A 24241-nucleotide genomic window follows, 5' to 3' on the forward strand; every position below is an offset into this window, starting at 1 on the left:
CAGTCTTTCATGTGCTATTCTCATGATAGTGAATAAGTCTCACAAGATCTGATGGGTTTATCAGGGGTTTCCACTTTTACTTCTTCCTCATTTTTTTTCTTGCTGCCACCATGTAGGAAGTGCCTTTCGCCTCCTGCCAAGATTCTGAAGCCTCCCGAGTTACGTGGAACTGTAAGTCCAATTAAACCTCTTTTTGTTCCCGGTTTGGGGTATGTCTTTATTAGCAGTGTGAAAACTAACTAATATATGGTCGCTGGTGCCCTTATAATTCAGTGACTGGGGACTGGATGGAGTTCCTAGCAATTAAGATGAGGAAGACTGTATATGGGACACATTTAAAGGCAGATATTACCTTAGTTTGGGACAATTAGAGTTTGAGATGGCAATTAGATATCCAAGTGGAGATGTAATGTACGCTATTGGATTTATGAATACAGAGGTTTGCAAAAAATTTTCATCTAGGGATTTAAATGTGGGAGTTGGCATATGGTTGATATATAACCATATGAGACTAAGATTACCAGGGGATGAAATTTAAATATAAAAGAAGGTAAGGACTAAGCACTGGATTACTCCAACCTTGTGAGGTTATATACAAGAAGAATTAGCAAGGGAAACTGAGAAAAACAACAAGAGAGTCATTTAAAATCTTAGAAGTGTGTGATATACTCGAAGTTGAATGCAAATAAAAAGTATACCAAGGAGAAGGAAGTTCACAATTATGTGAAATAATGCTGTCAGCTCAAGGAAAATAAAGAGTAAGCAAAATGACCATTGGAGTTAGCCAAATGAGGTTTACATTTGCTCTATAGCCAATCACCCTAAAACTTCAGGGCTTAAAATATACATTTATTATATTTGCCCTGGTTCTATATATTGGTTTGGCTCTGTGGGGTGATTAGCACTTGGGGAGAATCAGAAATTTGCAATTAGATATAAATTTGGTCTGTTGTCATCTGAAGCCCTGCTGGTCTAAACATCCAAGATAGATCATTCACATGGCTATCAGTTGATGTGACTGTCAGCTGGATGCTCAGCTCAGGCTCTGTGGTAGGCAGAACAGTTGCGTCCCAAAGATTTTCACTTCTTAATTCCCATAACTGTTATTTTTTTCCTGTTGCATGGTCAAGAGAAACCAAGGTAGCAGATGGAGTTAAGGTTGTTTATCAGATAGCCCTAAGAACAAATGGCTTAACGCCTGTTGAGATTCTAGTGCATGCCCCTGATGGTTTATATTTGTTATGCATGTACTCATTATGCAATGTATTGTAATATGAATTACAGCTATGTAATTGTTTCAAAAAATTTTATTTTCTACTTAAATATTTTTAAATTAAGCTGTTGATTCCACAAAACAAGTTGACCTCAAATTATAAAATTCAGTTATGAAGAATTACGCTAAAATTATAAAAAAAATACAACAAGACCAAATATTATACAGGAATTGTTCTCCTAATTTGTAAGAAGAAATAACCTTAATCATAACTTATTAATAAATATCCAACATTAGGTGATTGGTTAAATTAATTTCTTGGTTTGTGCATGTGACTGGGTATTATTCAATTACTACAAACTAAGAAGAACATGCAACAGTGCAGGTTTCTAACCGAAGTTTACTAAGCAAGAAAAGTAGACTTATTATGTAAAAAAAAAGAAAAATGTAAGATGTAGGGTGATAATAATCCCAGTTTTCTTGAGACTGAGGAGTTTAACAGGGTAGGGAACTTACATTGCTAAAACCAGGAACGTATCAGGCAAACTAGAAAGAGTTGGTTGCATTAGAATGAGTTGGTTGCATTAGAAGCAATCTATTTCAAATCTATGTGTGTGTGTGTGTGTGTGTGTGTGATCTACTGCATACCTTTGTACATGCACACACAATCTCCATTGAAAGTGGATGTATATGTCAATTTTTGCTGTGTAATAAACAATCTCATAATCTTAGGGACTTATAATAAGAGACATTTATTTTAGGCTTAAAAGGAGACTGCTTAGAACTTCAGTAGATCTGGTTGGACCCAGGTCTTGTGCACATCTACTGCTTACTGGGACCCAGGCTGAAGAAGCAGGACCTGTGCATGTCATGGTGGACGCCAGGAGTGCAGAGGGCAAGCCTCTTAAAGCCTTTACTCTGAACTGGCACTTCCGCCCACATTCAACATGTCACTTTTTCCTACCTTCCCAATGTCAGAGGAAAACTCATAGCCAAACACAAACTCAGTGGATCAAGGAGTGTATGCTATGTTAAGGAGGAGGGGAGTGGATCTTTGCTGAGAAATTATCCAATATATCAGTGTGGGATTTTGAGTGTTTTTTTTTTCTTATTATATATTTTTAATGTTCTAAACTAAAGGTGTATTAGTTTAATAATCAGAGAAGCATATAATTTAAAACGAAAAAAAACCCCCTAAAGTCCTATTGACAATATCCTACTTAACATAGTAAAGAAACAAAAGGTATCTATTTGGGGCCATATAGAAAGATGAATGAATCATAGGGATTTAATGTACAGCATGGGGAGTATAATTAATAATATGTACTGTATAGTTGAAATTTGCTAAGAGAATCGATCTTAAATGGTCTTACCACACACATACACACACACACAAACACACTCACACACATAAATGGTAACTATGTGTGATGGATGTGTGAACTAACTTGATTGTGGTAATCACCTCATAATGTATACATATAACAAATCATCACATTTCACACATTAAATTTATACGGTGTTATTGTCACTTAATACCTCAATAAGACTGGGAAAAAAATTTCTATTTTCTGATATACTTTTACTCAAATAAAAGATGATTTTTAAAATAAATTTAAGATGTGCAAACAATAAAAATTAAATGGTACTAAGAACAGTGTCTGAACTTAGAAGCTACAATTGTTTGTATAGAAATGGGGGTTTTGTGTCTCAGAGACCTGGCTGTGTGTTAATACCAAGGTATCGTGTGTCCTTAGTTAAAGTAAGAGAAAGAGGACAGCATCAGTGATTTTCATTCATAGTAGAGGAAAACAGCTCCCCAGAAGATGCTCTGCTCTCCAGGGACTTGACAGAGATTAGAAAGCCATCCATATTTCTTCATCTGGTGATTCTCTGGAGAAAATACCCAGACTAGTTCTTATGATTTAAACCTTTTTAGTGGCAACAGGTATCATTGGTTTAAAGATTTATCCCTGTTTTTAAAAATGGATTATCCTAATATATTCCTCAGCAACTCAGCCACTTACAAAGCCGGTCTTTGGGGGAAAACTCAGTCATAAAAGAAGTCTAATAGTGCCCAAAGTGCCACTTCTACTCACCCACGTATTTGAAATTGTTAGGCAAACAATAATAAAGAATTTGGCTCCTGACAGAGCTTTTCAACAATTAAACTTCTGATGTATCAGGCTGCCAGCTGCGGAAATGGGTTTCTTGGCAACGATTTTTTAGTCACTTATAACAATTTGTTTAATTACGGAACCATAAAGCAGACAAAACTCATTAAGAAATGAGATGCTGGGCCAGTAGTGCAGATGCACATCAGTCCTGACCAGCACCTGTGGCAAGTCTCTCCAGCTTGCTTCAACAGAGGCACTTTAAATTTGTTTAGAGAAAAAGTGAGTCTAAACAGGCTGCCTGTGTGCACTAGGAACCCGGCTGCATCTTCCCCCAAAGACCCTGCCTGCAGTGTTTTATGAGGCAATGCACGGAATACACAGTCACTCCATTCGTCATTTTATTCTTCCAAAAGAAATTTCCACCATTTACCTTCCTGGAAATATGGAATGGCAAATTCAAAGGAAGGCTGTAATATACAGTGAGTCTACTTTGCTACATTTTACCTATACAAACAGACATTCAAGTTTGTTTCTAGTACATGGGTTAATTAATTCATCAGAGGCTGCAAAGCACCTGCTACAGGTCACATATTAATTTTTGTGCTAGAAATGCTATTGTAAAATATTTTTAAAAACAACAAAGCCAAGATTTGAATACATCTGTTTGCAAGTAATTTTTTTTCATTTTGGCTCACCTGAGTCTAATCAAATCACTGTGTGTTAGGTCATAAGCAAGTATTAGGACTAATATAATTTCATCATTAAGAAAAAAGCAATTGTTTTTAAGTGAAAAATTACGTGATAGCAAAGAGGAAGTACACCTGGAACTTGATTATTCAGCTCTTCTAATAAGATAATTTAAGAAGAGGGGCTCAGTCTTGGAAGACGAACATACCTGAGTTTGAAGCTCAACTCCGTACTCACCAGGTATTGAGTGTTGAGCACATGGTGAAGTTACTTAATCTTTATACCAGTAACATTTCTCCTATGCAAGTGTAGATAATAATATCTCCCTTAAGGGACTAAGACTAGTAAACCATAGGTCTAGCACACAAAACAAAATCTGGCACCTAACAAAATGACCAGAGTTGTTAATTTCCTTTCTTTTCAGACATTAGTAAGCTATTTATACATCCATTTATTGATGGATTGATGTTGTGATTTGTTCTTAGGCATACATGACTCAAATATTTATCAGGGCCGTGTCAGATATGAAAAGTAAAATTTCTCTTTTTTTAAAAATTTTTGTAATGCCAGAATCAGTTTTCAATTAATACACCCTGTATATCGTTTTTTCCTGTCCACAATTTGCAGTATGTCCTAAAAGACTCATGAATGGAATGTGTAATGCAAGGCTAGGAATTCTGGAAAAGATTGGACACAGAAAACAGAAGCATACATTTCTAAGAGTTTGGTCTGGAAGCATAAATGCAATTTTAAAACAAAGTTGTTTCCAGGAAGGCAGGCGACAGTATACAAAGATTCAACTATTACACAAAGCTTTTGGAAATGATCAAGGATTGAAAATATTCTTATTAAAGAGTTGGCAAACGTTTCTAATATTCTGCTATATATTGTGAATTATGTTTGGGGCAAATATGCACATGTTTCTGGTGTTTCGATGACAGCTTTTTGCCAGAATCTTTCCTAGGTTGATATTCTAGAGGACAAATTTTAAGTAAAAGAGGCACATTTACCCATCCCCCACCAGATAAATATTTAATGCATCACCCCTCTTTATTTTAATTTAAAGAGGCTACCTGTATAACCGGACCAGAAAAAAATTGCTACTGACAGGATCAAAGGTATTGTGTGAAAAAAGATATTGATATACGGATTTTATGCTATAAAGTATACTGTACTAGATATATGTGTGTGTATAGGTATACATGACTTTTATACATAAAAGAATATTAATAAATTATCTGTTTATTGCTTAGCTTCAAATAGAAGGTCCCTCATATTTTAAAGTCTTTATATACCATGAATGAATGTCTCCGTATCTCAGCTCTACAGGCCCCCAGTTAACCATTATTCCAAATTTGTTATTAATAATTCTTTTGCTATTTTTTAATAACTTTACCATGTGTTTCTTTATCATTTAAGAATATATCATTTTATTTTACTTCTTTTAACAAGTTGTATTATAAAATAAGATTACACAGACTCTTCTGTGACTTATCCTTGTTCTTTCAAATGTGTTTTTGAGATCTAGACATCGCAATGTGTATATCAATAATTAATTCATTACTTTCACTGCCATGTTTTAAATTATGTGTCTACACCAAAATATATTTTGGAGTTATGTTAATAAGTACATAATGTTTTCAAACTTTTATGACCTTCATTAAGTGGTTTAATATTACTTGAAGATAAATTGTAATAAGTTAAAAATGTGTGCTAGATACCCTAAAGCAACCACAACAACATGATCTATATCTTACTAATCCTTCTTTTTAATATTTTATATTTAAAGTATATTTATATTTAAAGTATACCTCATGTAGGCAGCATACCAAAGAGTCTTTTTTAATCCAATCTGACAATCTCTGACTTTTAGTTAAATTCTTCAGACCATTTTATATTCAATGTGTTTATTAATATGGTTAAATTCAATCATGTTGCTATTCTTTTTTTATTTAATAGCCATTTTTTACTATTGTTTAATGATTATATTTTTATCTCATTCATTATCTTATTAGCTTTTTTTATCTATTTGAGTGATTAATACATCAAATAAATGGAAAATTAATAATACAGAGGGTTTGAATAACGTCATCAGCCAAACTGACCCACTCAGCTTGTATATAATACTCTACTCCACAATAGCGGATACACATTTTTTTCCAGTTAATATAGACTATTTACCAAGATAAACTATATTTTAGGTTAAATTAATAAATAAATACCAGTGAATTCAAAATGATTTAAATCACATAAAGTGTGATTTTGGAGTACAATGGAATTAAATTAGATAATCACAGAAAGATCTTTGGAAAACATCCAAAAATTTGAAAACAAACTACTTCTAAGTAACTCGCAGATCAAAGAAAAAATCAAATGGTAATTAGAATATAACTTTTATAATAAAAATGAAAACACGACATGTAGAAATTTGTGCAATTTTGCTAATGTAGTAATTAGAGATGAAATAGTAACAAAATGATTTTATTAAAAATAAACTTTCAAATAGATAACTTTATTTTCATCTTTAAAAACTATAAGACAAGAAAATTTAAACCTAAAGAATAAAGAAATAGTAAATATCAATGTGGAAATCAACAAAATAAAAAAGCGTAGTAAAAAAGGAATAAAATCAAGAGGTGAGTTTTAAATTTTTTTATTTAATTTAATTATTTTACCGTCCTCCACTCTGTCACCCATGCAGCCTTGACCTTCTGGGCTCAAGGGATCCTCCCACCTCAGCCTTCCAAGTAGCTAGGACAACAAACGTGTAACACAATGCCGGTTAATTTTTACAATTTTTTCATATATATGGGGTCTCTCTGTATTGCCCAGGCTGGTTTCAAACTCCTAGACTCAAGTAATCCTCCTGCCTTGGCCTCCCAAAGTCCTAGGATTACAGGCAATGACCACCATGCCTGACCAAGAGCTATTTTTTTGAGATCAGTGACATTGTCAAGTTTTTAGCTAGATTAATAAAGGGAAACAATAGAGAAGACCCAAAATATCCATATTAATTATGAGAAAAGTCACGGATTTACAAATTCTATAGATGTTAAAAGTACAATATTATAATCAAATTTATACAACAACATTTGCAATTTTAATGAAGTGAGCTAATTCCTTGGAAGACTCAAGCTGGCAAATTCTGCTCAAGAACAATTAGCATACTAAAATAGTATTTATTACAGTTGAATTTATAGTTAAAAACTTCCCCCACAAAACAAAACAAGAACAAAACAACCTTCAAGCTTAGATAGCCTAATAGATAATTTCCCCAGACATTTAAAGAAGAAATAATATCAACCGTTCAAAAATTCTTCTAAAACATAGGAGAAAAAAAGAACTTCCCAACTCATTCTATGAGGACAATAAAAACCTGATATCAATGGTATTGCAAGAAAACCAATGACCAATGCCCATCGTGATTTCTGAAAGCATACAAAATTTAATTTCACAGAATATAAGTATAATCTTTTATTATCAAGTAGAGTTTATATTAAGAATGTAACATTCTCTTAATGTTTAAAATGTATCAATGAAAGTCACTGTATTACAAACTTAATACCAAAGCCTTATGATCATCTCAGCAGACACACCAAAATTACTTCAACAAAATCAAAAATTTGTTTTACGTTAAAAAAATAATAAAAATGAAAAAACTCAGCAGTATAAAAGCGCATGTCAGTTTTCAGAACCTGATGAACGGAATCAATAAGCACTTAAAGCAAACATCATACATATTGGTAGAAAATTGGGTCTTTTTCTAAATGATTAAAAAACTGCTCTGACCAGTTTTAAGTAACATTGTACTAGAGGTTTAGCTACTGCAGTAAGATGAAAAAAATAAATAAATAAATAACATGAATATTGGGTAGGGAAATGTAAAACTATCTTTATAGAAGGCATGATTGGTCTTTGTAAAAAAGATTAGTAAGTTATTTTTTAAAAATCCACTTGAAATAGTGAGTTTTTAAAGTTTGTAAGATAATAGGTTAATAACAAAAATAAATAATAGATGTAAATACTAGCAGTGAGTAACCAGAAATTAAAATATATTTAAAAATTATCCATAATAAATGTGCAAGAGCAATTCTCTAAAAGTACAAAATAGTGCTAGAAAAATGTAAGCAGATTTAATAAGTGAAACTATAATCATACTATTGGAGTAGAATATTCTGTATCAAGATGTCAAACATCTTGATACAGAATATTCTATACTGCTGAGTTTTTTATTAAAGATTTAATGCTTTCCCAATCAAAATAGCATCAGACTTATTTTCCTAGACATTAAGAAGAAGCTGATTTTTTATGTAGAAAAAACTCAAAAGACCTAGAATAGCCAAAACAATAAAAAGAACAATAAGATTGGAAGACTAGTGCTACCTGATTTTAAGAATTATTGGAAAGCTATAATAATAAAATATTTAGGTTTTTTTTTCAGATAATTTTTATTCATGATAGTTTTGTTTCTTTAGAATTGTCTTGTTTTTAAATTGTAACTTTATGTTGTTTGAACTTATTCTATGTAAATATTTAAATGTTTATCTTCTTGTGTTTCAGCTGCATTCCTTGTTAGACAACTCACATTGCTTCTAACAGGTACCTGGGTGTTTTTTAAAATAAATTATTTTAAAGGAAATATTGATTAACTGTTTTTATTATTAACAAATCATAACCTAAAAATGATCTATAAATAATATCCGAACTGTAACTTGAATTTTTGTTAATATGATTACAAAAACTATCTAAATCTAAAGCAAATGTTAATCTTGCATTTTAAAGTTTGAATTTTCAAGTATCAAGCCTGAAGACATGAAAAAAAAATCACTCGAGTGCTGTATTTACTGAGTGAGTTTCCTTAAGCAAGGCACAAAAATATGATATAAACAAGTTGTTCAAAAACAAAAATGATTGGCAATTTACCTAATTACCCAGATCGTAAAACAATGTGGCATTTAAGAAACTCTGATGAAATTAGTGAATATAGTCAAGAGGAAAACCAATAAATGACAGAATGTTACCTTTGAATAGCCCATTTGTTAGTATGATTATAGATAACTGTCGAGTAAGAGTTTTCATTATCTTCTGAAGCTTTTTCTTTTCTTTTCCCAAATTCTCACTTTGTAACCAATGAAAATACCTTATACCCCTTAGTCGTGCATTCCTTGGCTGAGATTAGGTTTGTCTGCTTTGTAATGCATAGATATATAGAGACGCATTTTGGTTCTCAGTATCTTTGATTTTTGCCATTTTATTATACAGATGGTAGACTCACTCAGTAATTATTTTAAACTGGAAAAAAAACCTGCCCTTTTTTTGTAAATGATGTTCTGAGTAAACGGAAAAATGAACCAGTATTAGGAGTGTTTGTATGGCTATTTCACACCTCTTTTACTGTAATGCTTGGTTTATTATGAGATGAAAACTATCATTTGGAGTCATTTCAAAACATAATTAAGAGTTGTGGTAAAACTTAATCTAGTGTCCTAAACTATTACTGAATGTCTCCTTTTTGTGAGTTAGAATACGGTAATTCAGGAATAGAACATATGTATACCATATAACAGCACTTGAAAATAAGCACAAATAAAAATAAGTCATTTCTACCCAGTTAAAATAGCATGAATTCAACTGCCAAATAATTGTGGACTAACAAGAACTAGAGATATGATTACATAGACTGATCTGCACCCTTAATGTTACAAAATCTGGGATGAGTAACATGGTGGACATATTCTGTATATAGCAATATGGCAGATGATTTAATGCCAAGATTAGGCAAACAAACAAGCTGGTTAATAGAACATTTAATGGGGGAGGTTTTACCTAAAAATTACTCAGATTAAAAAGAGCTCAGAAAGGCAGGAGCAAAAAAAAGCAAGCTAAGGTTTTGATTTTAATGGACAGTGTGGTGCCATCTGCTTAATGTAATTTACTCTACATAATTCAAATATGTTCACTGTACACATCATATTTTTAATAGCCTCTTTGTCAGCATTTTAGACCAAAGGCATTAAACCAGAAATATTAAACCAATAAGAATGTTTTGGCAATCTAGGTACTTTCTTGTATCTGGAAACTATTTGTCTGATTACATTTCCAGACTTAGAGTTTGGGAAATACAATCAGCAAACCACATAAATTATGTTTATTTTCTAACTTCAAATAATACAAAAAGGCACTCACCACTAGTATAATTGTGTATATAGTTTCATATCATTTTAATAGAACAAATAACATTTTTGAGATCACAGTATTATTCTTGGAAAATTAATCTATTACTCATCTGTAACATGACTGGCCAAGTAATATAGAATTCCAGTTGATAGTATGTCAAGTACATACGTTAAAACTTTTTTCTTCTAGTGTCTTCAGCCATTATCTGATGGAGTTAATGGTTAGAGAGCTAAACAGTGCACGTCAAACACTAATTTATGTTTATTCAGGAAATAAAAGCTGGTTTTTTTTTTCAGCACATATCAGTGAAAGAGGATTATCAGTTTTAGAAGAAAGAAGCAATTCATAGAAATTATAATGGACATAGTGTATGGTAGATCCAACGTACTTACTGAATTTAGATGGGTGTGAAAAAAAGCCTTTTTTGTTGTTATTCTCACATATTCTTTTTGAACGCATTCTGAAGTCTTGTTCTTTCCTACTCCTGAATAAAATCCTAAGCAAATCCCATGGCTTTCTTTCCCTGTAATTTCTGGGTATTAGCAAGTACTCTTACTTTTTCAGGTAATAAAAAGTCCAAGCTAATTTGAGGTATACCAGTTGATAGCATTCAAACATCTCTACTCTCTTCAACCCTCTTTATTCTCAACCTCACCTCATCTGCTGTCAAATTCTAACTTGCATCTTTCAGTGGGGAAGGGAAGGTGGGCATCAGTTTGCTACCTTTTCCTGACTACAGACATCTTTCTTGTAGTGATCGCAATTCTTTTTCTTAGAGCTGAGTCCATGGAGGTGAGCAAGGGAGAGTTAGAGGTAAAGAATCAAACCTTACAGCTTATGTTACTATAAACCAGTGCTAGTATCCTCCTTGGCAGAAAGTCCAAACACTGACTCTCTCACTCAAAAGGTCTTTCTCTTTCTCTCTTTCATTTTCTCTTTCTTAGAGACACCAATATAACCAGATATTCCATCTTCAAGCCCCTAGTTGAAGATGAAGCCTCATAGACAAGTGATGATTGACTGCAACACTGAGCTCATTACCAATAAGCTTAAGTTTCCTCTATTTAGACACACTGCTATCCCTTGATACACATTTTGCAAACTCCATGTTAGAATCCCTTTGCAAGGCACCAACTGTAATACCATAAAACATGGCCCTAATCTTGCCTAACCATGAGGGTGTTATGGATCTGTTCGTGAGTTCAAATCTGAATCACAATAAATTTATACCTTTGTCAAAATATCCTCCAAAACAGAACCATTCACATCATACTTTATCTTCATTGTTATCAAGCAAATCACTCAAGCCAGACCCTCCCAAGCCTTGAGGTTTTAAAGCATCAGTTAACATGACCTTTATTCTCCCAGTTCCAGCAAATGTTTGCCAATCTCTTCAAGGGGCTTCAAATTATCCTCATTCCTAGACCCTTATGACATGGTTTAAGGTGAGAAAGAAACTTATTACTGATCAAATCCTTAAGGATCAGGAAGAACGGTGACTACTCTCTTCAAAGAAATTCTCACTTCTAGCCATTTCAACCCCCTTTTATACTGTGACTAAAGAACTAGGGTTGATGCTGAGGCCATGAAACTAGAAATTACCTGAACTCTATTCAAATCAAACTTCACCCATTCTTAAAGTGTTTTGGAAATACAGAGGTTTCTGCCTCACTCTTGAACTAGAAAATATGTTTTAAAAACAATCGATATATATTTGCTAAGATTCTCTGAGAGATGAAAGGAATGGGACAGGGTTGACCAGGACAAAGACAACCTAACAAAAGTTAGTCAATAGGCCACATTACATACAGCTCAGCCAAGACAAGTAGAAACAAGTGAGAAAGATTATAGTCTAGAAGGTAGATGGAATTGCTTGCACCAATAAATAGTGTTAAGGTATCAGATTTACATCCACTGATTTTAGAATACAGAATACCAGCTCTACAGATTTATAATGCTCTGTTTGCTGCATTATACAAAGGGATGTTGGTCATAACCAAAAATGAAATCAGAGCCAAACCCTAGTGAGTGTGAGAAATTGGTGCTAGGATAATTGCACAGTAACCAATGTAAAACTAAATACATTATGAAGGCTAAATACCAAAACCACAATTGTTTTACTTTTCCTAGTATCTTGACATTTTAAAGGCACGATATATTATTTTTCAGCCAATCAAGGGCCATTTACTGAACAGCAACTCTAAGTATCTTCCAGAACTAGGCACGAGAGGAACATTATGTTAGTTGGTCAGTGTCACATAGCAGGAAGAGAAAGCATCAACATAATTTACTGAAATATATACTGCCTGCTGAAATCACAAAAATATGAAATATTTGAAATCTTTAGTGGTTACACTGAATTTAATATGCCGGCATGTTGAAATTACCTCTATAATTTAAATTAAGGTGAATTTTCCTGTTCTTCTAATAATTTTATATAGTTTTAATGCTCATGGTTCCAAATAAATGTGCATTAAGTAGCACACTTCAGTTAAGCATTTCAATATGCATTCATAAAAGCATGTGTTTGAAAATGCCGACACATATGAAAGCTCATTCAGTAGAAACTAATGCTGTCCAGCAGAGAATAAAGTAACTAATTGAATTGCATAATGTAGCCAGTAACATGATTTTCAGAGTGTGGGTATTTGCAAACAAAATACTTCATTATCTATAATGTCATGAGAGATCACCAAAAAAAGAACTTAAATGTTTTTTCATCTAAGTGCTTCTTTGCAACAGTTAATGGAAAATAGATATACCCTAATGCTTTTTGATATAAAAATTGTGAGTGAAATTTTTTCTTCTAGCTTTCTTATTGTACTTAACATGCAAGTTATTGTTGAATTATAGTGATCATGTCAGTGAGACAGGAGAATATGCTGCACTTTGCGGCACTTTTTGTAGATATTTCATTATATAGGAAGAATCTGGAGACTAAGACTCTATCTAGATTCTGCAGTTTTCATGTAACATAGGGAAGTTTTCCTATTTTATCCATGAGTGTTACTTTTTATTAAATGAAAATACTTGTATCTGTACTATATTATCCAAAAAGAAAAAATAAACAGAAACAAACTAAGCAAAACAAATAAATATGTAAGTTAATATATATGGCCATAAACAATAGATCATTGTGCAAATAAAATAATTTCTGTAGCCATTTGACAAATATGTGTATGTCATCTGCTATGTATTAATAACTGTGAAAAACCTGAGATTTTACCCTACTTGCAAGCTAAGAAGTTAGGTCACCACAGTTCAATGAATGTTGACAGATAACATATGACTCCTGGATAAAAGACAAAGGGTAGTTTATTTATCACAGAAGTAGCATGCCCAGAGCAGACACATTATTTTTGTACCAGTTTCCAAGATTCAATTCCCACTGGGTGACCTGAGAAGGACTAGCTGATACTTGAACATGCAACGGGTGGCATTATAGGAGAAAACCTTGAGTTTAAGGAAACTGAATCATATGAGCAATCGGCACATCTGCCCTTTGCTCCAGAGGGAGATACTGTATCTTCTAAGGTTGTTTGGTATATAAATTTTCTTGAAAAGATAGTCCAGGAAATGATAGCCCACATCTCTGCTTGCAAAATATGCAGAGGTGCAAGACACATCCATTTGACAAGTATGGCCTCTTCTAAAGATGTTACCCTATAAGAATATATATTCTATGCAAAATAATAAAACTACAAGAAGAGTAAAATCTTAAAAGTTATTTATTCATCTGAATTACCCTACAATTTTATTATTTCTTTCTCAGAGAATGAAGAATTTTGGCTTGGATATTTAATAAAACATTGGTATATATAATAGAATGATATTTTAACATTTCAATGATTGCATAAAATGTATTGCAGGAATTAAAAATATGGCAAAATACTATCATATACTTAAATTTAACTCAGTAAATATTTACTAAGGTTGCCTGCATGCAAATCTGATAATATGTCTAGAAGATTAGGAATTATATGTTCTATTCCAAGGATATTAACGCTCTTAGACACATGCACAAGGGGTCCCTGTCCTGGGGCCAGTGCTATAGAAAACCTTCTCTTCCCTCTTCAGGGCATGTGCCCATCATGAGAAACCATGTCCTACCTTCTACAACACAAGCCGTGTTATTTGGACTTCTAAATCTCCCTACGGGGTCCCTGAACTCACTTTTATGGCTTGCACATGCTTCTGTCTCAGGACAATCCGTCTTAGGGTAAACTACTCTATTACTGTATTATGCCTCTAGGTCCTAGAGGTGGTAAAGTTGAGCAGTCCTTTGCTGACAGTGATGACATTTCTTGCATTTGAGGGTCAGGGTATTTGTATGCAATTATACAAAGCTCATAATTGTATTGGATGGAGGTTGCAATGAGAGAAGTGAGGCAGGCCATGATGTTGTGGTCAGGAACTAGCCGTCCTATGTTATGGAGTCTGGTATGGAATTCAAGGAAACACTATAATCGTTACTTTGTATTTGGCTTTCTAGTTAATTATAAAGCTACAGTCATCACTTAGGAGACTAGAGCATATTTTATTTAATAGATGGTTACCTTTATTCATGATGTCTAACATTTATACATATAGTATTGGTGCCTTTATATGTTCTCATGCCCTGGATACCTCAAATGTTACAGGAGGTTCTGCCCAAGGAATTTGAAATCTATAGGTGAAAATATTCATTAACAACCAACAGCAATAAAAGAAAGAAAGCAATAACTCTGACCTAATAGAGATATAATGAACTGAAATGCTTTGAAATTAAGAGGATGGCTTGATCATCTTCTGACGCAGAACTTACGAGGTTTCAAAAAAGGATGAGTAACGTAAGCTGGTCCTTTAGAGATGTATAGGAGTTTAATAAATTGGTAGGTAGAAAAGGAATAGATATATAGATATATCTGTATATCTATATAGATCTAGATCTAGATCTAGTTATTAATATATGCACAATATATGTACAAAACATGTATACAGTATATATTTTTAAATTAAACATGCAAAAATATTCTGTTAAAAACTACATAAGTTAAGAAATAGCAATGCATCTTATAAAAGAGCAAACAATATTTTTAAAGTATTGAGGTAAAGAAAATGTTAGCTCCTCTAGTGATGTAAGGATTCTTTAATGATAATTAAATGCCTGATACTTAGGCTATGATCAGTATTAGAATATGAACAGAAGATCACAAAATCAGAAGAAAGTTAAAAAACCTTAATTACCACTACTGAAACCAGCCTGGCCAACATGGTGAAACACCATCTCTACTAAAAATACAAAAAAGTTAGCCAGGTATGGTGGTGTGCACCTGTAAGCCCAGCTACTTGGGAGGCTAAGACAGAATTGCTTGAACCCAGGAGGCGGAGCTTGCAGTGAAACGAGATCACGCCACTGCACTCCAGCCTGGGTGACAGAGTGAGACTCCATCTCAAAAAAAAAATCATTCAGATGTAAAACATGCAAAATTATATAATTGATATATTATTTCATAGAATTTTACAAATATGCCCAATAATACTTTGTATAAAAGGAAGGAGTTTATTTGTTGTGTATGTGTATACACACATATGTAAGGTAGTTTATTGTGAGTTTACTGTCTTCATTTATTGAGAGTAAATGATGTCGATTTATTAACTCATGTAATTTTCCCAAATACTATGGGAGAGGCATATTATATTTATTCCCATTTTATAGAAAAGAAAACTCAGTGACAGAAAGATTATATAGATGTACAAGGTCACATAACTAGGAAGCAGCAGAGGAGGACACAACACCAGGACTCTGACCTGCTTCTTAACTGCGACGCACAACGTTTTGTGACCACCATGTATATTATACATTTTGTGCTATGTGTTAAATGTTCTCTTTTCTAGAAGAGATAACAGAAAATGTAATTATACTCTCTATTGACTCCTTTGTATTTTATTATTAGAAAGATATAAGAATGTTTCATTCGTTCAGTCATTTAACAAACATAAATATTATATACCAAGCTCTATGCCCGATCTTCAGGCATTTAAAATCTAACAGGGTAGCTATGTATACAGATATCATAGTGTAGTAGGATTAGATAAGTGCTATAAGAGAGGTTGAATTACATACAGTGGCAAAAAGTGTATAGTATTCATTTTTTAGAATGAACCAGATCATGCTCCAAAAATAAGAAAACCTCACATCTCATGGCTTAACACAACATAGTATTATTTCTCATAAACAACAATATCCAATGATGATTGAAAATAAGGGATGTAATTAATTAGTTACTACAGGTCTCAAAATATTTACATGACTTATTGCGGGAGTGGAACACTCTTAAAACTTGGGTCAAAAACTAAAATGTCATTTGTGCTTCTTGTCCAAAGCAAGGATTGAAAGGAGACATAAGCATGAAAAGAGAAAATAACTATAATAGTGGTTAACAACTCAAATAAATATCAAGTTGATATAAACAAAGAGGAAATTGATTCTGGCTATGAGATTAGGGGCACACTAATAATCAACTTAATAGATAATTGAACATTTAATTTAATAGACTATTGTCTACATTACCTACATATACCTTCTGTCTATATTTCTTTAGGCATTCATTTGAAGAGAACGTATTTCTATCCATTCTTTTTTTTGACACAATCAGAAATATATGTGGGTTTGTGCATGCATGCACATATGTGTATTGCATGTATGTATATATTTTATTTCACTGATAATACAGGCAAACCTTAGAAATAATGTGGGTTCAGCTCCAGACCACAGCAATAAAATAAATAGTGCAATAAAGTGAGCCACATACATTTTTTGGTTTCCCAAAACCAAAATACATGTAAAAGTTACATTTACACTCTACTGTTGTCTATTATATGTGCAAAAGCATTATGTCTAAAAAATGTACATACCTTAATTAAAAATACTTTTTTTGCTAAAAAATGCTAATGTTCATCTTATCCTTCAACAAGTTGTAATTTTTTTTGTTAGTGAAGGGCCTTGCCTCAATGTTGATGGCTGCTAACTGATCCGGGTGGTGGTCGGTGAAGGCTGTGGTGGCTGTGGCATTTTCTTAAAACAAGACAACAGTGAAGTTTGCCACCTTAATTGACTTCAATTCATGAATGATTTCTCTGTTGAATGTGTAGTACTTGATAGCAGTTTGCCCATAGAAGAACCTCTTCAAAATTGTAATCAGTCTTCTCAAACCCTGATGCTGCTTTATCAAGTAAGTTGATGTAAAATTCTAAGTCCAATGTTGTTATTTTGACCACGTTCATAACATTTTCACCAAAAGTAGACTCCATCTCAAGAACCACTTTCTCTGCTCATTCATAAGAAACAAATCCTCATCTATTCAAGTTTTATCATGAGATTGCAATAATTTAGTCATTTCTACAGGCTCCACTTCTAAATCTAATTCTCCTTCTGTTTCTACCACATATGTAATTACTTTCTTCATTGAAGTCTTGAGCCCTTCAAAGTTATTCAGGAGGGTTGAAATCAACTTTTTGCAAACTTGCAAATTCCTCTTAATATTGATATTTTCCCCTGCTCCCATGAATCACAAATGTTCTTAATGGCACCTAGAATGGTGGATCCTTTCCACAAAATTTTCAAGGTACTTTGCCCATAACCATCAGAGGATCCACTATCTGTGATTGCTATAGCCTTACAAAATGTATTTCTTAAATAATAAGACTTGAGAGTCAAAATTGCTCCTTAATCCATGGGCTAAAGAATGGATTCTGTGTTAGCAGGCATGAAAACAGCATTGATCTCCTCGTACATCTCCATCAGAGCTCTTGGATGACTAAGTATAGTGTCAATGAAGAGTAATATTTTGAAAGTATTTTTTTTTTCTCTGAACAGTTGGTCTCTACAGTGGGTGTAAAATATTCAGTGAGCCATGCTGTCAAAAGATGTGTTATCATCTAGGCTGTGTTGTCAGTTTTATAGAGCACAGGCAGAATAGATGTAGTATAATTCTTAAAAGCCCTAGGTTTTTCAGAATGGTAAATGAGAATTGGCTTCAATTTAAATTCACCAACTGCATTAACCCCTGATGAGAGAGTCAGCCTATCCTTTGAAGCTTTGAAGTCAGGCAGTAACTTCTCTTCTTTAGCTATGAAAGTCCAGGATGGCATCTCCTTCCAATATTAGGCTGTTTCATTTACATTGAAAATCAGTTATTTAGTGCAACCACCTTCATCATTGTTTTTTTTTTTTATTTTTTAAGTTCTAGGGTACATGTGCACAACGTGCAGGTTTGTTACATATGTATACATGTGCCATGTTGGTGTGCTGCACCCATTAACTTGTCCTTTACATTAGGTGTTTCCCCTAATGCTATCCCTCCGCCCTCTCCCCACCCCATGACAGGCCCCAGTGTGTGATGTTCCCCATCATGTGTCCAAATGTTCTCGTTGTTCAATTCCCACCTATAAGTGAGAATATGCAGTGTTTGGTTTTCTGTCCTTGTGATAGTTTGCTGAGAATGATGGTTTCCAGCTTCATCCATGTCCCCACAAAGGACATGAACTAATCCTTTTTTATGGCTTCATAGTATTCCATGGTGTATATGTGCCACATTTTCTTAATCCAGTCTATCATTGCTGGACATTTGGGTTGGGGTTCCAAGACTTTGCTATTGTGAATAGTGCCACAATAAACATATGTGTGCATGTGTCTTTATAATAGCATGGTTTGTAATTGAAATGCAAATCAAAATCACAATGAGATACCATCTCACACCAATTAGAATGGCGATCATTAAAAAGTCAGGAAACAACAGGTGCTGGAGAGGATGGGGAGAAATAGGAACATTTTTACACTGCTGGTGGGAGTGTAAACTAGTTCAACCACTGTGGAAGACAGTGTGGTGATTCCTCAAGGATCTAGAACTAGAAATACTGTTTGACACATCAATGATCTTAGCTACATCTTCTGGATAGTTCCTGCAGCTTCTCCATGGCACTGGTGCTTCACTTTGCACTTTGATGTTCAGACATAGCTTCTTTCCTTAAACGTCATGAAACAACCTTCGCTAGCTTTAAACTTATCTTCTGAAGCTTTGTCACCTCTCTCAGCCTTCATAGAGCGAGAGAGTTAGGGCTTTGCTGTGGATTAGGCTTTAGCTTAAGGGAATGTTTTGGCTGGTGTGATGTCCTATCCAGACCACTCACACTTTCTCCTTATCAGCCAATAAGACTGCTTCACTTTCTTATCCTTCATATGTTAATTGGAGTAGCACTTTTAATTTCCTTCAAGAACTTTTGCTTTGCATTCACAACTCAGCTAACTGGCACACAAGGCTTAGGTTTTACCCTATCTCAGCTTTTGACTTATTTTACTCATTGAGTTTAATCATTTCTAGTTTTTGATTTAAAGCGAGAGATGTACTTTTTTTTTTTTTTTTTTTTTTAGCTTGAACACTTAGAGGACATTGTAGAGTTATTAACTGGCCTAATTTCAATATCATTATGTCTCATGGAATAGACAGCCCTGAGGAGAGGGAGAGACACGGAAGAATGACTGGTCAATGGAAAAACCAAAACACACACTGCATTTACCCATTACGTTCACAGTCTTAGATAAGCATGATTTGTGGTGCCCCAAAACAATTACAAAAGTAACATCAAAGTCATTGACCACAGATCACCATACTATATATAATAATAATGAAATGTTTGAAATATTGTGAGAATGACCAAAACGTGACACAGAGACACAAAGCAAGCACATACAGTTGAAAAAATGCCAGTCATAGACTTGCTTGATCTAGAGTTGCTACCAATTTTCATTTTTTACAAAACACACTATCTGCCAAACACAATAAAGTGACACACAATAAAACAAAGTCTGCCTAGATGTAAGAGTCACTATCATATTAAATTAGATTCATGTCTAAAATTAAATTTTCTCTAAAAAATTTCAGTGTGGAAATCAGTTTCCAACTGAATAATATTCGATAAAGCCAATACAGTATCCAATGCGAAAAAAACCAGTTATCTGAGTCTATGATGAACACGTGCTTAATTTATATCAGATCAGACTAAACTAGAAATTACATGCTTGGTTTTGTTTTTATTAGGTGAGGATTAGGAGTGATTAGGTAAAATCAATCCCCCACTAATTACTGCATTCCACGGCTTAAGAAGTAAACTGTAATTGGATAAGATTTTTTAAAAAATTCCTACTGTGTATGCAGACAAGGGAATTAGGAGGTGAATTTATAACATCGATTGTTTTGCTGGCAAAACACATAAGTAGGTGCAATCTTATTAAGAAATAGCTGGCTGGATGTGTTGGTTCATGCCTCTAATCCCAACAATTTGGGAGGCTGAGGCGGGAAGAACACTTGACACCAGGAGTTCAAAACCAGCCTGGTTAACACGGCGAGACCCCAGCTCTACAAAAGAAAATTTTTAAAAAAGAAATAGCTATGTCAAACCATTTGCTATTGTTTTAGGTAATAAACACCAGAAACTCAAATTCAAGTAAATTAGGTTAAGCTTAGCAGAAACGTCAATAGATGTTTGTCTCTCTTTCTTTCTTTTTATTTTTCTCTCTCTCTCTCATTTTCTCTCTCCCTGTCATTACTTTTACTAGTTCTCTAATCTTCTTTGTTGCCTTTACATGAGCTCCATATTGAGGCATCAAGAATTTTAGGCTTGCCTGCTTCTCAGAACCACTGATCCCAGAGAAAAGCATGACTCTCACCCAATGCTTGGATTAAAACTAAGTGCCCTGAAAGAGTTTTATGCCCACATCTGCAGCTAGAGAATCAGCATCCCCATAAACACATGTAATTGGAGGTTGGTTCTTCCCTTTATAAATAGAGATTTTCTTTTCAGAAGACACAGAAAAAAAATGCTAGCTAAACACTGAAAGAAAAATAACAGCAACAGAAACAGCAGGAACAAAAAACATTAAAAATATATCATCTACAAAACAGTTTACCTTTACACACTTCTTTAAGGGGTAAAAAGTTATCAAAACATAAATAAATAACATATGAGTCAAACAGTAGAGAAAGGGCAATGACTATCAGTATGTGTTTGTAGTTTTAATTTTTTTATAGACTAGTCATTCTACAAATGGCTTCAAAAATGAACTCTGGTTTCTTTAAATGCCGCAGAGGCAGAAACAAGTATGTCTTTCAGAGTCTGAGAGTCAACTTTGATAATAAAGAGAATGCAGTATTCTTCAGACCACAAAAATTCTCAATCAAGACACTAGCCCAAATTATATAGTCCAAATTATATGGTAAATGTATTATTTCCCATTAAAACTTGTATATTCATATTTGTTTTAAGTCTAGTTTCAAAAAATAGTGTGCTCTCTAGTTTTGCCCTCCTGAAATGACTGTTATATAATTATTATATTTCTTTTAACATCAGGATTTATACAGGACTATATTACATAATTACTTACTAGTGAAATTATGTAAAATAAGGGAATTTGCCAGAAAGCATCAGAGTGAACATATATTATTTATGTTCACATCAAAAACATAAAAGCAAATTTAGAAGCAATTACTTATTTACAGGTGGCTTGGAAATCTCGAATTCTGACATTTCTTGCAAAAAAACAAAGCTACGTATTTATTGCCCACATTTCATAATTTTTGTGTGACAAAGGAAGAAAGTTGGAGGGTTTCAAGTGAAAATTAAACTAATTGCAAAGTAGATATGAAACTTGCAGAGCTTGGAATAAATTTTCCTAAAGGAAAACAACTTTTTGGCAACCACTCATAAAACGAGAAGTGTAGGGTTAGCTACAATAAATCTATAGTCTAGTTTTCAAGAAAATATGTGCTTGGAATGTATTTGTAAAACCATATCTTCCAATCTTCCAAACTGAAATTATATTCAGAGATAAAATTTTTAGTATTAGATCATAGACTTCGATTTTTACTGAGCTTACTTAGTACAAAAATTATTTTGATAAAATTGGTTGTATTGTCAACTTATCTGCCATCCTTTTTATTAACAAGTGATGTCAATTTTCAAATATCTCATACTTTTTACATATAACAAAACCGTAAAACATGAGTTGTCACATCAAATCTCATTCTATACACAGAAGAAGACCATTAGTGACTCCTTCTTCTATACTATAGTTAAAATATCAGTTGGTTTTAAATTTCCAAATCAGAATTCTCTTTGAGATGCAATCCCAATAAGCTATAAATAGCTACTTATTCAACCTTAAAATTCTTTTCTGGAACAATAATTAGTATATTCCTCTTTCTCTTGATTTTATTCATGACAGCTCTTATAAAAAACGGTTTTCTTTTTGAAGATTGGTAGGTAAGTATTTATCCGACTGAAAAATACAAATAATTATTTTGGATGCAAATTTCATACTGTAATCTGTTAAAATCATTTTCTGTCTCCTTAATCACTGCCATCAAGTTACTAGACTTAGACCACAGGTTACTAAATGAAATTATAGACTATATTTTCCTGTAGCGATAATTATGATTTTTAAAAAGTGTTTCTTTCATTAAATTGCATATTCTTTATTGTTGCAATAGTATCTTCTTCATTAGTGAGATTTCATTGTCTATAACAATGCCTGGAGAGTTCCGTACTTGCTCAAGAGAGCTTATTAGCACTTTCAAAAAATACAGCAAATAGGTAGCAATATATTTATTTTATCAGACTTTTGTTATATCTAGATTTAATAGGATACATCTGGAAGCTAATTTTAATTATTACTTTTTATTTTGTAGAAGTGTAATCATAAACATGTATGAAAACCACACATTTCCAGAAATAAGAGTTTCCTTGCTTTGTGTAATGTGATGTAGAAATTTGTCTCTGTTGTTGGTATTTTTGATAATGGGTAAATACCTTTGCTTCTAACTTCTTAAGAAAATTGCCTCAAGGTTTAACTACAGTCAAAGCTAATACCTCATTTATGTCCCTTTAATAAAGTATATTACAATGAAACATGATTGAATAAATACATATTTAAATTAAAATAACTGGATAAATGAAACAAAGGAACTCAAATTTATTCTTATGCTGTAATTCCATTATGTATACAATTCCATAGCAAACTTGTACATTAAAATACCAATTTCCATTTTAGGATTCAGACAGTATACTTACCTTCTTCCATTTAATTAAGCTCTGGATATGGATTGCCATCTTTCTAATTGTAAAATATACTTTCTCTTTACTACATGATACTGTTTTCATTTCACTATCACTTAAACAGGGGTAAGTAGGAGTGACTTAAAATTAATGGTGTTGAAATAATATAAATGTTGATTTTTAGAAATGTGCAACTAATAAGCTATAAAAGTTACAATAATAAATAATATATCTTTCTCTCACTTTTTCTTTCACTTACAAATACTTTAAGCAAGGATACTCCACACAGGGCTTATAATGCATTTGTAATATAAAATATTAAAAAAAATAAAAAAAGACAAGCAGGCATTTGATTTACTCATTTTAAGTAAATTACTAAATTATTATTTCTTCATTTATACTTGCTCAGATGTTTCATACGGTTCCTAACAGTGGTGTACTGGGAATGTTTTCCTGTAGAGAATAATTTTTAAATGCTTCTTCTTCAATAGAACAAAAGTCTTTTAAAAAATATTCATGTAATAAAATAAATAATAATGGGCAGGAAAAAAACATTGTGAATTTTTTTATGTTTTACTTTACATGTAATAATGTCAATAAAAAGTAAAACATCGCTATACAAAAAATGAAAATATAACAGATTAATATTTGTAATTCAATTAATGTAGTTTTTTAAAAACATAAAATTATAATTAAATATTGGTCTGCCAGAGTAATGCATAGCAACATTCAAGTTTAAGAGCCTCCATTTCTGCCAATTTGTCAAGGACTTTATCAAAATTTGCCATATCCACATATTCTTGTTTATAAACATTTTAATGAGATTTGCCAACCTGTTTTAATTCATACTTGATTGAAGTATGTATTTTAAGCCTATCTTTTAAAAGATATTTTCACATGAAGAAGCAGCTTTGAAAGAAGTTAGAAAAAGTCTTGAATATAAGAATAATCGTGA

General features: G+C 32.9%; 1 long non-coding RNA gene across 1 annotated transcript in view; it reads left to right on the forward strand.

Moving 5' to 3' along the window:
- Positions 1 to 24241, forward strand: part of LOC117980878 (uncharacterized) — a 54947-nt gene that overhangs the window by 13516 nt on the left and 17190 nt on the right. The window contains exons 3-5 of the long non-coding RNA XR_004672357.3: positions 117 to 171; positions 5084 to 5135; positions 8578 to 8616. This is a non-coding gene — a long non-coding RNA (uncharacterized LOC117980878). The remainder of the gene's footprint in view (positions 1 to 116; positions 172 to 5083; positions 5136 to 8577; positions 8617 to 24241) is intronic.

The sequence above is a fragment of the Pan paniscus genome, chromosome 6 (assembly GCF_029289425.2).
Source record: "Pan paniscus chromosome 6, NHGRI_mPanPan1-v2.0_pri, whole genome shotgun sequence".
In the NCBI taxonomy this organism is placed as follows: domain Eukaryota; kingdom Metazoa; phylum Chordata; class Mammalia; order Primates; family Hominidae; genus Pan; species Pan paniscus.